The sequence below is a fragment of the Petromyzon marinus genome, unplaced genomic scaffold (genome assembly GCF_048934315.1).
Source record: "Petromyzon marinus isolate PM22_M1 ecotype Great Lakes invasive population unplaced genomic scaffold, UKy_Petmar_22M1.pri1.0 PM_G_Scaffold_37, whole genome shotgun sequence".
Classification (NCBI taxonomy): domain Eukaryota; kingdom Metazoa; phylum Chordata; class Hyperoartia; order Petromyzontiformes; family Petromyzontidae; genus Petromyzon; species Petromyzon marinus.
In genome coordinates, this window is record NW_027422950.1 from 494317 (window position 1) to 505755 (window position 11439).

The 11439-nt window shown below is 46.8% G+C and overlaps 1 long non-coding RNA gene and 1 pseudogene across 1 annotated transcript; both read right to left on the minus strand.

The window, feature by feature from the left end:
* Positions 1-802: 802 nt before the first annotated feature.
* On the minus strand, positions 803-2177 carry LOC142915920 (uncharacterized; annotated as a pseudogene).
* A 3022-nt stretch (positions 2178-5199) lies between these two features.
* LOC142915921 (uncharacterized) lies at positions 5200-9461 on the minus strand. Its single transcript, XR_012936159.1, has 2 exons — positions 9394-9461; positions 5200-7757 (listed from the first exon to the last, which is right to left on the minus strand). It is a non-coding gene; the product is annotated as an uncharacterized LOC142915921 (long non-coding RNA).
* Positions 9462-11439: the final 1978 nt, after the last annotated feature.

The window sequence follows — 11439 nt, forward strand, 5'->3', positions numbered from 1 at the left end:
CAGATGACCGTGAAAATGTCTTCCCACAAACACTGCACTTGAAGGGTTTCTCTCCCGTGTGTGTTCTCTGGTGTGTTTTAAGAGCAGATGACTGTGAAAATGCCTTCCCACACACAGTGCACTAGAAGAGTTTCTCTCCCGTGTTTTCTGGTGTGATTTAAGACCAGATGACTGTGAAAATGCCTTCCCACACACACTGCACTTGAAGGGTTTCTCTCCCGTGTGTGTTTTCTGGTGTGTTTTAAGAGCAGATGACTGTGAAAATGCCTTCACACACACAGTGCACTTGAAGGGTTTCTCTCCCGTGTGTGTTCTCTGGTGTTTTTTAAGAGCAGATGACCGTGAAAATGTCTTCCCACAAACACTGCACTTGAAGGGTTTCTCTCCCGTGTGTGTTCTCTGGTGTGTTTTAAGAGCAGATGACCGTGAAAACGCCTTCCCACACACAGTGCACTTGAAGGGTTTCTCTCCCGTGTGTGTTTTCTGGTGTGATTTAAGACCAGATGACTGTGAAAATGCCTTCCCACACACACTGCACTTGAAGGGTTTCTCTCCCGTGTGTGTTTTCTGGTGTGTTTTAAGAGCAGATGACCGTGAAAATGTCTTCCCACAAACACTGCACTTGAAGGGTTTCTCTCCCGTGTGTGTTCTCTGGTGTGTTTTAAGAGCAGATGACTGTGAAAATGCCTTCACACACACAGTGCACTTGAAGGGTTTCTCTCCCGTGTGTGTTCTCTGGTGTTTTTTAAGAGCAGATGACCGTGAAAATGTCTTCCCACAAACACTGCACTTGAAGGGTTTCTCTCCCGTGTGTGTTCTCTGGTGTGTTTTAAGAGCAGATGACCGTGAAAATGCCTTCCCACACAGTGCACTTGAAGGGTTTCTCTCCCGTGTGTGTTCTCTGGTGTTTTTTAAGAGCAGATGGCCGTGAAAATGTCTTCCCACAAACACTGCACTTGAAGGGTTTCTCTCCCGTGTGTGTTCTCTGGTGTGTTTTAAGAGCAGATGACCGTGAAAATGCCTTCCCACACACAGTGCACTTGAAGGGTTTCTCTCCCGTGTGTGTTTTCTGGTGTGATTTAAGACCAGATGACTGTGAAAATGCCTTCCCACACACACTGCACTTGAAGGGTTTCTCTCCCGTGTGTGTTTTCTGGTGTGTTTTAAGAGCAGATGACCGTGAAAATGCCTTCACACACACACTGCACTTGAAGGGTTTCTCTCCCGTGTGTGTTCTCTGGTGTGTTTTAAGAGTAGATGAATCTGAAAACGTCTTCCCACACACACTGCATTTGAAGGGTTTCTCTCCCGTGTGTGTTCTCTGGTGTGTTTTAAGAGCAAATGAACCTGAAAATGTCTTTCCACACACACTGCACCTGAAGGGTTTCTCTCCCGTGTGTGTTCTCTGGTGTCTTTAAAGATGAGATGAATCTGAAAATGTCCTCCCACACACACTGCACTTGAAGGGTTTCTCTCCCGTGTGTGTTCTCTGGTGTGTTTTAAGAGTAGATGAATCTGAAAAAGTCTTCCCACACACACTGCACTTGAAGGGTTTCTCTCCCGTGTGTGTTCTCTGGTGTCTTTGAAGATGAGATGAATCTGAAAATGCCTTCCCACACACACTGCACTTGAAAGGTTTCTCTCCCGTGTGTGTTCTCTGGTGTGTTTTAAGAGCAAATGAATCTGAAAATGCCTTCCCCCACACACTGTACTCGAAGGGTTTCTCTCCCGTGTGTGTTCTCTGGTGTTTTTTAAGAGTAGTAGAATCTGAAAATGCCTTCCCACACACACTGCACTTGAAAGGTTTCTCTCCCGTGTGTGTTCTCTGGTGTGTTTTAAGAGCAGATGAATCTGAAAATGTCTTCCCACACACACTGCACTTGAAGGGTTTCTCTCCCGTGTGTGTTCTCTGGTGAATTTTAAGAGCAGATGACTGTGAAAATCCCTTCCCACACACAGTGCACTTGAAGGGTTTCTCTCCTGTGTGTGTTCTCTGGTGTTTTTTAAGAGTCGATGAATCTGAAAATGCCTTGTCACACACAGTGCACTTGAAGGGTTTCTCTCCTGTGCGAGTTCTCTGGTGCTGTGTCAAATTTCCAGTCCGATCCGTGCTGTATGCACGCTGGTCGCATTGTTGACTTGTCGTTCCGAGCTGTGCTGAGTGCATTTGCTCCATCAGACCAGCGTCAGCTGCAGACAGAAAATAAGAATATCCACACCATCTACATGTCAGTATCGAGCCATGGAGGAATGCATACAGTCACACGTGACTTACACGTCTATATTCATTCATGTATTCATGACTAGCTGTACTACCCGGCTTTGCCCGGGACTTGGATCCACCACGTCCGGCCGCCTTTGTCTCCCCAGTGGCGATGTTCACACCGCAACAGTTACTCGTTTGAGGCTGAGTCGACCTAGGGAAGGCCCAGAAGCGGTTCAAATAATCGTCACCGGTGGTGGCCGTGAGCGGGAATCGAACTCGGGTCGCCGGGTTCGTAGCGCGGCGTAGCGCTAACCGCTACACTACAATGCGTTACACTTCCACATGCACACAGACACACACAGACACACACAGATACACACACACAGACAACGCTAAGCGCTACACTACAATGCATTACGCTTCCACACACACACAGACACAAACACAGACACACACAGACACACACATACACAGACAACGCTAACCGCTACACTACAATGCGTTACGCTTCCACACACACACACACACAGACACACACGGACACACACACAGACACACACAGACACACACAGACACACACAGACACACACACAGACAACGCTAACCGCTACACTACAATGCGTTACTCTTCCACACACAGACACACAAAGACAAAGATCCCCCGTATAGCCTTAACAGACTGTAGGGGCAAGTGCGGTTAGCGAGCACCTATGAAGGCCGGAACGGTACACGAGGGGGTGGGTGGCCAGCACCACGCCCGACCGCCTTTGTCTCCCTAGTGACGATGTTTACACACCGCACCAGGCACTCATTTGAGGCTGAGTCGACCTAGGGGAGGCCCGGGACCGGTTCAGATAATCGTCACTGGTGTTGGCCGTGAGCGGGAATCGAACCCGGGTCGCCAGGTTCATAGCGCAGCGCGCTAACCGCTACGCTATCGCTCCCTACACACACACAGACACACAGACACACACACACAGGCACACACACACAGATACACAGACACACACACAGACACACACAGACACACACACACAGACACACACAGACACACACACAGACACACACAGACACACACAGACAACGCTAACCGCTACACTACAATGCTTTACTCTTCCACATGCGAGGGTCGCGTGACAGATTTGACGTCACAGCTCACTTGCCGTGCAAAAAATCTATACATTATTGAGCTCCCCTCCCCCCCCCAATAAAACACAAAAGTGTATTTGTATATTGTTTGCACGGTGTACAGTCTGGAAAGTACCCACATGGCAAATTTCCAGTTTGTTGCATGTCGGGAAGTACGCTAAACATTTTGAACAGAAACACACACAATCACAACTTTGCCTTTTATATATATTTGGAGATGCAGTGAAAAACTTTCCCAACGTCATCAGTTTGATTTATTTTGGTTATAGTCCCGTGAGCCATTTGGCTCTTGAATCGGGTGCAACCACAACAAGCAACAAAACAAAAACACGACCAAGAGAAACATCTTACAGTGACTATGTGTGACTGTGCAAACAGCACTGTCATGGCACGCAATGAGAGGGCAAATGTCATAAATATTCCTGTAAGCCCTCGCATCTTCAACATTAATGTTGCCATAGAAACGTTGTGGGGTTTTTTGCTTCATTGTAAAAAAGAAAAATTATTATCGTTATTTTATTTTCTATCTACTTGACTTTACCGAAAGAACCAAGAATATTAATTCCTGCAGTCACCAAAGTTTTAAGTCAAAACATTCACACACGTTGACAAAGCCCCACCTTGTGTTGTTGTGGGCAGGTCGCTTCTGATAACAAGAGCGGTATAGCAGCTCAAGCGGGCTTGGCCTGGTAACAAAAGAACGAAAATAAAAACTGCGTGAATATTGACAATAAAACAAAGTTACAAAGTGGCGAGCCGGGTGAAGACAAATTAAACTTAAGCGAGATAATTAAAGTAAACGCAATCAGGCGAGGGCAGGAGGCAAGGCCCCGCGTGGCTAGGCCCCGCGTTGTAAAGTTCCAACCTGGACATCGATTCCCATGCTCGCTGCTACTCAACTGACATCCCTACGAGAGAGAGCGAGGCTCTACCTTGGTAAACAACAACAACCACCACGACAACAACCACAATCGCAATGAGAATTTCTCACCTCGGATTTCAGTGCAGGAAGCGATAGCTTCTGTTACCTCGTGACGTCACGCAGCAGCAGGTGACATGACGTCACATCCGAGATACGAGACACGCTCCTCCCACAATGAGCGTCTCTGTAACTAAATAAATTAGAGAATGAATAAATTATGTTAATGTTCCGCCAATATGTCGTGAGTGCTGAACCCGTCGCAACAAACTCGCGACGGCTTTAACGAATGCATTATGTTAATGACCCGCCAGTCACTGGGCGTGGCTTTGCCCAAATATGGATTGGCACTGGACCGATATCGGCAATGACCCCAGCATACGTGACGTCACGTTCAAGAGCGCGGTGGAATAACTTGGTGACATGACGTCACTAGCGAGGTACACCTCCCCCTGGCGTTTCACACCGATGAAGTAATGCTGAGTGGTGACGTCACAGAGCGGGGTTGGAGTTTAAGTTGATTTAGATTCATTTTCCATTGCTCCCTCCCTTGGGTGCGTGGGCTCAGCTACAACAACGTGGACATTATTGTGTATACACTGTGTGTGTACACTCTGTGTGTACACTGTGTATACTGTGTGTGTGTACAATGTGTATACATTGTGTGTGTGTACACTGTGTGTGTACACTGTGTATACTGTGTGTGTGTACACTGTGTGTGTACACTATGTGTGTATACATTGTGTGTGTGTACACTGTGTGTGTGTACACTGTGTATACACTGTGTGTACACTGTGTGTGTGTACAGTGTGTGTGTACACAGTGTGTGTCCGCATCCAACCGAACCCCCGGCAAGGCCATCTACTTAAAGACGAGAGAAAATTCACACGAAATATCCTTTTCAATGAAGTCTTCCAGATGTAAATTGATACAAGCTTTTAATGAAGAAATAAAATCATCTAATTCAAAACACAACACAATTCAAAGATGTTTCATTTTAAAACTTCAAAACGGAGCATGGGGTGCTTGCGTGAATGCGTCATTCGTGTGCAAATGTTGTGACTTTCCTGGCCTGAAGGCCGTCAATGTGTTGGACCCTCATTGGTGCACAGCGTCTCAACAACAGCAGTGGGGTTTGCTTCAACCGATAGGTAACGAACATCCAGATGTGAATCAGCAAGGAACAATTCTAGTCCCAGTTAGACAAAATCTACGTCAACAAGACAAAACTACAATTCGTGTTGTAGAGAATGTACCTCCTCCTATACATGTAACTTTCAAGTGGTATGCCTTGTAACTGATGAATGATCCAAGCATGCTACCTATTTCAAAGACAATGAGTTGCTCCAGAGGCAGACGCTTTGTGAAACACAAAAGTACCCTGTGACCTGTATCACAAGAACAACGGGTCTCACCTGAGTTCTCTGTACAGGTTACTTCCAAAAAACACACACACTTTGTCCTAACATCACTTATTCAATGTTTGACCCTCAGACAAAATGTTACATGCACGCGCACAATCAGACAAGTATTCATTCTAAATCATTGACGGGCATATTAACAACATTGAATTACTGCAGCAAAATTGACTGCATCACGTTACATCGTATTAACAAGAAGTAATTTTACAAATACGCACCGTCTGCTTAACAGTGAATGTACAACGTACTATTGTTGCGTCATTCAAAACGAGTAGGCCGTTGCATGCTGGCGCCTGGATCAAAATGTAGCAAATTCTAAATACGCTACAAATAATAGATCACGGCGTTTCGATGGCAACACAAGCAATCGTCATCAGGTGGGACAAGCACAGCAGCAATAAGAGGAAACTGCTGGAGTAGGCGCCTACTACTTCAGCAGTTTCTCTTGCTGTGGTTGTCCCACCTGATGACGATTGCTTGTGTTGTGATCTAAACGCCGTGATCTGTTGTTTCTACTACGTGGTGACTTTACCGAAAGAACTCAAGAGTGTGGATTCCTGCAGTCACGAAAGCTTCGAATCAAGATTGCCTACAAACTACACAACTGAGATGACGCATCAATCATCGCCCCCTACTGACAGGCTCTTTTCCACATGCAGGCCGGTGCAGGGCCACCACCTTGTGCCACACAGGGGCAGCTGCTACTTGGGGATGCTCTTCGAGTGTTTCAGACGAGGTACGACACAAAACTCCGAGTTGCTGAGGCAGTTAAGCAAGCACTGTGTAAATGCAAATATTATAACATAGTGAATGGTTGGGAGCTTGTCTCTCGCATCTGGTTAGAGATCTACCCAACCCACAGGTCCACAAAGACTGGCCGCTCTTACTCTGCAGGTTGAACCTAGGAGTGTCCAACTTCACGTTACTTTCATTAAAGGCCTGTGACAAAGGTGCATCTATTGGAGCGACATCGTCTCAGGCTTACACATCTACCGGGTCTCCACTTGACTTTGTATTGTCTCGAAGGAAGTCCACCCACACCTCCACTTCCACAAACTGCTGGGAGTTGCCTCGCTCTGCCTCAGTCAGAATTCTCCTCCTGCTTCACGATGTGAAGGTCCCATTTTGGAGTTGAATCTTCACCTTCACATTTTACCTTCACGTCTTCGCTCTTCACCATCACCTCTTCATATTTCACCTTCACCTCTTCATATTTCACCTCGATACCTTCAAAAGTGTCCAAGCTGGGATTTTCTTCCGGTTCGTGTTTCATGAGGGATGGGCTTATTGTGGCACTTTGACTTTCACAAGCTGATTTCAGACTCCACTCCTTGCGGATCTTCTGATGCTTCTGTGTTCTCTGGTGTACTTGAAGATTTTATGAATGTGCAAATGCCTTCCAACACACACTGCACTTGAAGGGTTTCTCACCCATGTGTGTTCTCTGGTGTACTTGAAGATTTGATGAATCTGCAAATGCCTTCCCACACACACTGCACTTGAAGGGTTTCTCTCCCGTGTGTTCTCTGGTGTCTTTGAAGATTAGATGAATATGGAAATGTCTTCCCACACACACTGCACCTGAAGGGTTTCTCTCCCGTGTGTGTTTTCTGGTGTTTTTTAATATTAGATGAATCTGGAAATGCCTTCCCACACACACTGCACTTGAAGGGTTTCTCTCCCGTGTGTGTTCTCTGGTGGGTTTTAAGAACAAATTAATCTGAAAATGTCTTCACACACACACACTGCACTTGAAGGGTTTCTCTCCCGTGTGTGTTCTCTGGTGTTTTTTAAGAGCAAATGACTGTGCAAATGCCTTTCCACACACACTGCACCTGAAGGGTTTCTCTCCCGTGTGTGTTCTTTGGTGAATTTTAAGAGCAGATGAATCTGAAAATGCCTTGTCACACACAGTGCACTTGAAGGGTTTCTCTCCTGTGAGTTCTCTGGTGCCGTGTCAAATTTCCAGTACGATCCGTGCCGTATGCACGCTGGTCGCATTGTCGACTTGTCGTACCGAGCTGCTGTGCTGAGTGCCTTTGCTCCATCAGACCAGCCTCAGCTGCGGACAGAAAATAAAAATATCCACAACATCTACACGTCAGTATCGAGCCATGGAGGAATTAATATATACAGTCACACGTGACTTACACGTCTATATTCATTCATGTATTCACGACAAGCTGTACTACCCGGCTTTGCCCGGGACTTGGATCCACCACGTCCGGCCGCCTTTGTCTCCCCAGTGGCGATGTTCACACCACAGTAGTTACTCGTTTGAGGCTGAGTCGACCTAGGGGAGGCCCAGAAGCGGTTTAAATAATCGTCGCCGGTGGTGGCCGTGAGCGGGAATCGAACTCGGGTCGCCGGGTTTGTAGCGTAGCGTAGCGCTAACCGCTACACTACAATGCGTTACTCTTCCACACACACACAGACACACACACAGGCACACACACACACAGACACACACACACAAACACACAGACACAAACACACAGACACACACAGACACACGCACACAGACACACAGACACACACAGACACACACAGACACACACACAGACACAAACAGACACACACACACAGACGCACACACAGACACAAAGACAAAGATCCCCCGTATAGCCTTGACAGACTGTTGGGGCAAGTGCTGTTAGCGAGCACCTATGAAGGCCGGAACGGTACACGAGGGGGTGGGTGGCCAGCACCACGCCCGACCGCCTTTGTCTCCCTAGTGGCAATGTTTACACACCACACCAGGTACTCATTTGAGGCTGAGTCGACCTAGGGGAGGCCTGGGACCGGTTCAGATAATCGTCACTGGTGTTGGCCGTGAGCGGGAATCGAACCCGGGTCGCCGGGTTTGTAGCGTAGCGTAGCGCTAACCGCTACACTACAATGCGTTACTCTTCCACACACACACACAGACACAAAGCCACAGACACACACAGACACACGCACACACAGACACACACACACAGACAACGCTAACCACTACACTACAATGAGTTTCGCTTCCACGTGCGAGGGTCACGTGACAGATTTGACGTCACAGGTCACTTGCCGTGCAAAAAATCTATACATTATTGAGCTCCCCCCCCCCAACAAAAACACAAAAGTGTATTTGTATAATATTTGTATGGTGTACAGTCTGGAAAGTACCCACATGGCAAATTTCCAGTTTGTTGCATGTCGGGAAGTACGCTAAACATTTTGAACAGACGCACGCAATCACAACTTTGCCTTTTATATATATTTGGAGATGCAGTGAAAAACTTTCCCAAAATTCATCACGCAGTTTCAGTATTTTGATTTTCAGTTTGATTTATTTTGGTTATAGTCCCGTGAGCCATTCGGCTCTTGAATCGGGTGCAACCACAACAAGCAACAAAACAAAAACACGACCAAGAAAATCATCTCACAGTGACTATGTGTGACTGTGCAAACAGCACTGTCATGGCACGCAATGAGAGGGCAAATGTCATAAATATTCCTGTAAGCCCTCGCATCTTCAACATTAATGTTGCCATAGAAACGTTGTGGGGTGTTTTGCTTCATTTAAAAAAAGATAAATTATTATGTGTTATTTTCATTTTATTTTCTATCTACGTGACTTTACCGAAAGAACCAAGAATATTAATTCCTGCAGTCACCAAAGTTTTAAGTCAAAACATTCACACACGTTGACAAAGCCTCACCTTGTGTTGTTGTGGGCAGGTCGCTTCTGATAACAAGAGCGGTATAGCAGCTCAAGCGGGCTTGGCCTGGTGAAAAAAATAAAAACTGCGTGAATATTTACAATAAAACAAAGTTACAAAGTGGCGAGCCGGGTGAAGACAAATTAAACTTAAGCGAGATAATTAAAGTAAACGCAATCAGGCGAGGGCAGGAGGCAAGGCCCCACGTGGCTAGGCCCCACGTTGTAAAGTTCCAACCTGGACATCGATTCCCATGCTCGCTGCTACTCAACTGACATCCCTACGAGAGAGAGAGGCTCTACCTTGGTAAACAACAACAACCACCACCACCATGAGAATTTCTCACCTCGGATTTCAGTGCAAGCGCGGATCGGCAGCCTCCTGTTACCTCGCGACGTCACGCGGGTAAGCAGGTAACAAGACGTCACTTCCGGGGTAAGAGACACGCCCCTCCCACAATGAGCGGCTCTGTAACTGAATAAATTATGTTAATGAGTCCGGGCCATATGTCGAAGGGTGGGGCGTGGCTGCTGAACCCGTCGCAATAAACACTCGACTGCTTCAACACATTATGTTAATGAACCGCCAGTCACTGGGCGTAGCTTTGCCCAAATAAGGATTGGCACTGGATTGATATCGGCAGTGACCCAAGCGGAGGTGACGTCACGCTCAAGAGCGCCGTGGACAGGGTTGGGGGAGTGTGAATACCTTGGTGACATGACGTCACTAGCGAGGTACACCTCCCGCTGGCACTTCATGCCGTTGAGGTCATGCTGAGTGGTGACGTCACAGAGCGGAGATGGAGTTTAAGTTGATTTAGATTTATTTTCCATTGCCCCCTCCCTTGGGTGCGTGAACTCAGCAACAACGTGGACATTATTGTTTGTACAGTGTGTGTGTGTGTACACACTGTGTGTGTGTACGTACACAGTGTGTACACAGTGTGTATGTACGTACACACACAGTGTACACACTGTGTGTGTACGTGTGTACACACTGTGTACGTACGTACACACACAGTGTGTACGTAAATACACACTGTGTGTGTGTACGTACACACTGTGTGTGTGTGTAGTGGAGGTCAAAGGCGGTGCATTGCCCAGTCATCTGAGTCAGTCGACCCATGGCATCTTATCAATTAATTTTTTAAAATGTATTTTTATTTGTTATTTGTATTACATTTTTTCATTTTTTAAACTTTTATTTTGTTTATTTTTTGTTTTCTATCTACGTGACTTTACCGAAAGAACCAGGAAAATGGTAGCGCATTCTCTATTTGTTGCAGAGATTCAAAGTTCAAATCCGACAGGCACACCTGCCTACCCCAGTAACATTCACCACATTATGCGCTGTTCTGCTTCACGGCGGATGTAAAACAGAGTATTGTGTCACTCACAACGCACAGGTCATTGCATGTTGGTGTCACGGTCAAAATTGTGGTAATTCCATACATTATCCGGAAACTCCACAACGTAGATGACGCGTCAATGATCGCCCCCTACCGACAGACTCATGTCCACGTGCAGGCCGGTGGAGGGCCACCTTGTGCCACACAGGGGCAGCTGCCACTAGGGGGCGCCCTTCGATTGTTTGAGATGAGATTCGATACGAAGCACCGAGTTGCTGAGGCAATTAGGCAAGCGACTTATGAGTGCAAATATGTTGTTTATAACGTAGTGAATGCTTGGGAGCTTAATTTTCTCTCGCTCCTACTCACAGATTTACCCAGCCCACAGATCTTACATATGAAAAGCTAATGGTCAGTGAGGTCAGCAGCACTGTAGGTTCTGGTGTCAAGGACATGGGTCTGCATTCGCTGGTCCACTGCTATATAGTCCAGCGGATGTTCTTGCTTGGACCCGGCGTGAATCCATGATGTTGTCTGGATGCACAGATGCCAGAACAGCGTGTTGGCAATGACAAGCCCATAGGCTGCACAGAAGTCTAACAGCCTCCTACTGTTGTTATTGAGTTGATCTGGCCCATGCCTTCCAATCGCTCCAGACCAGGTGCCAGCATCATCACCAACTCGGGCATTAAAGTCAC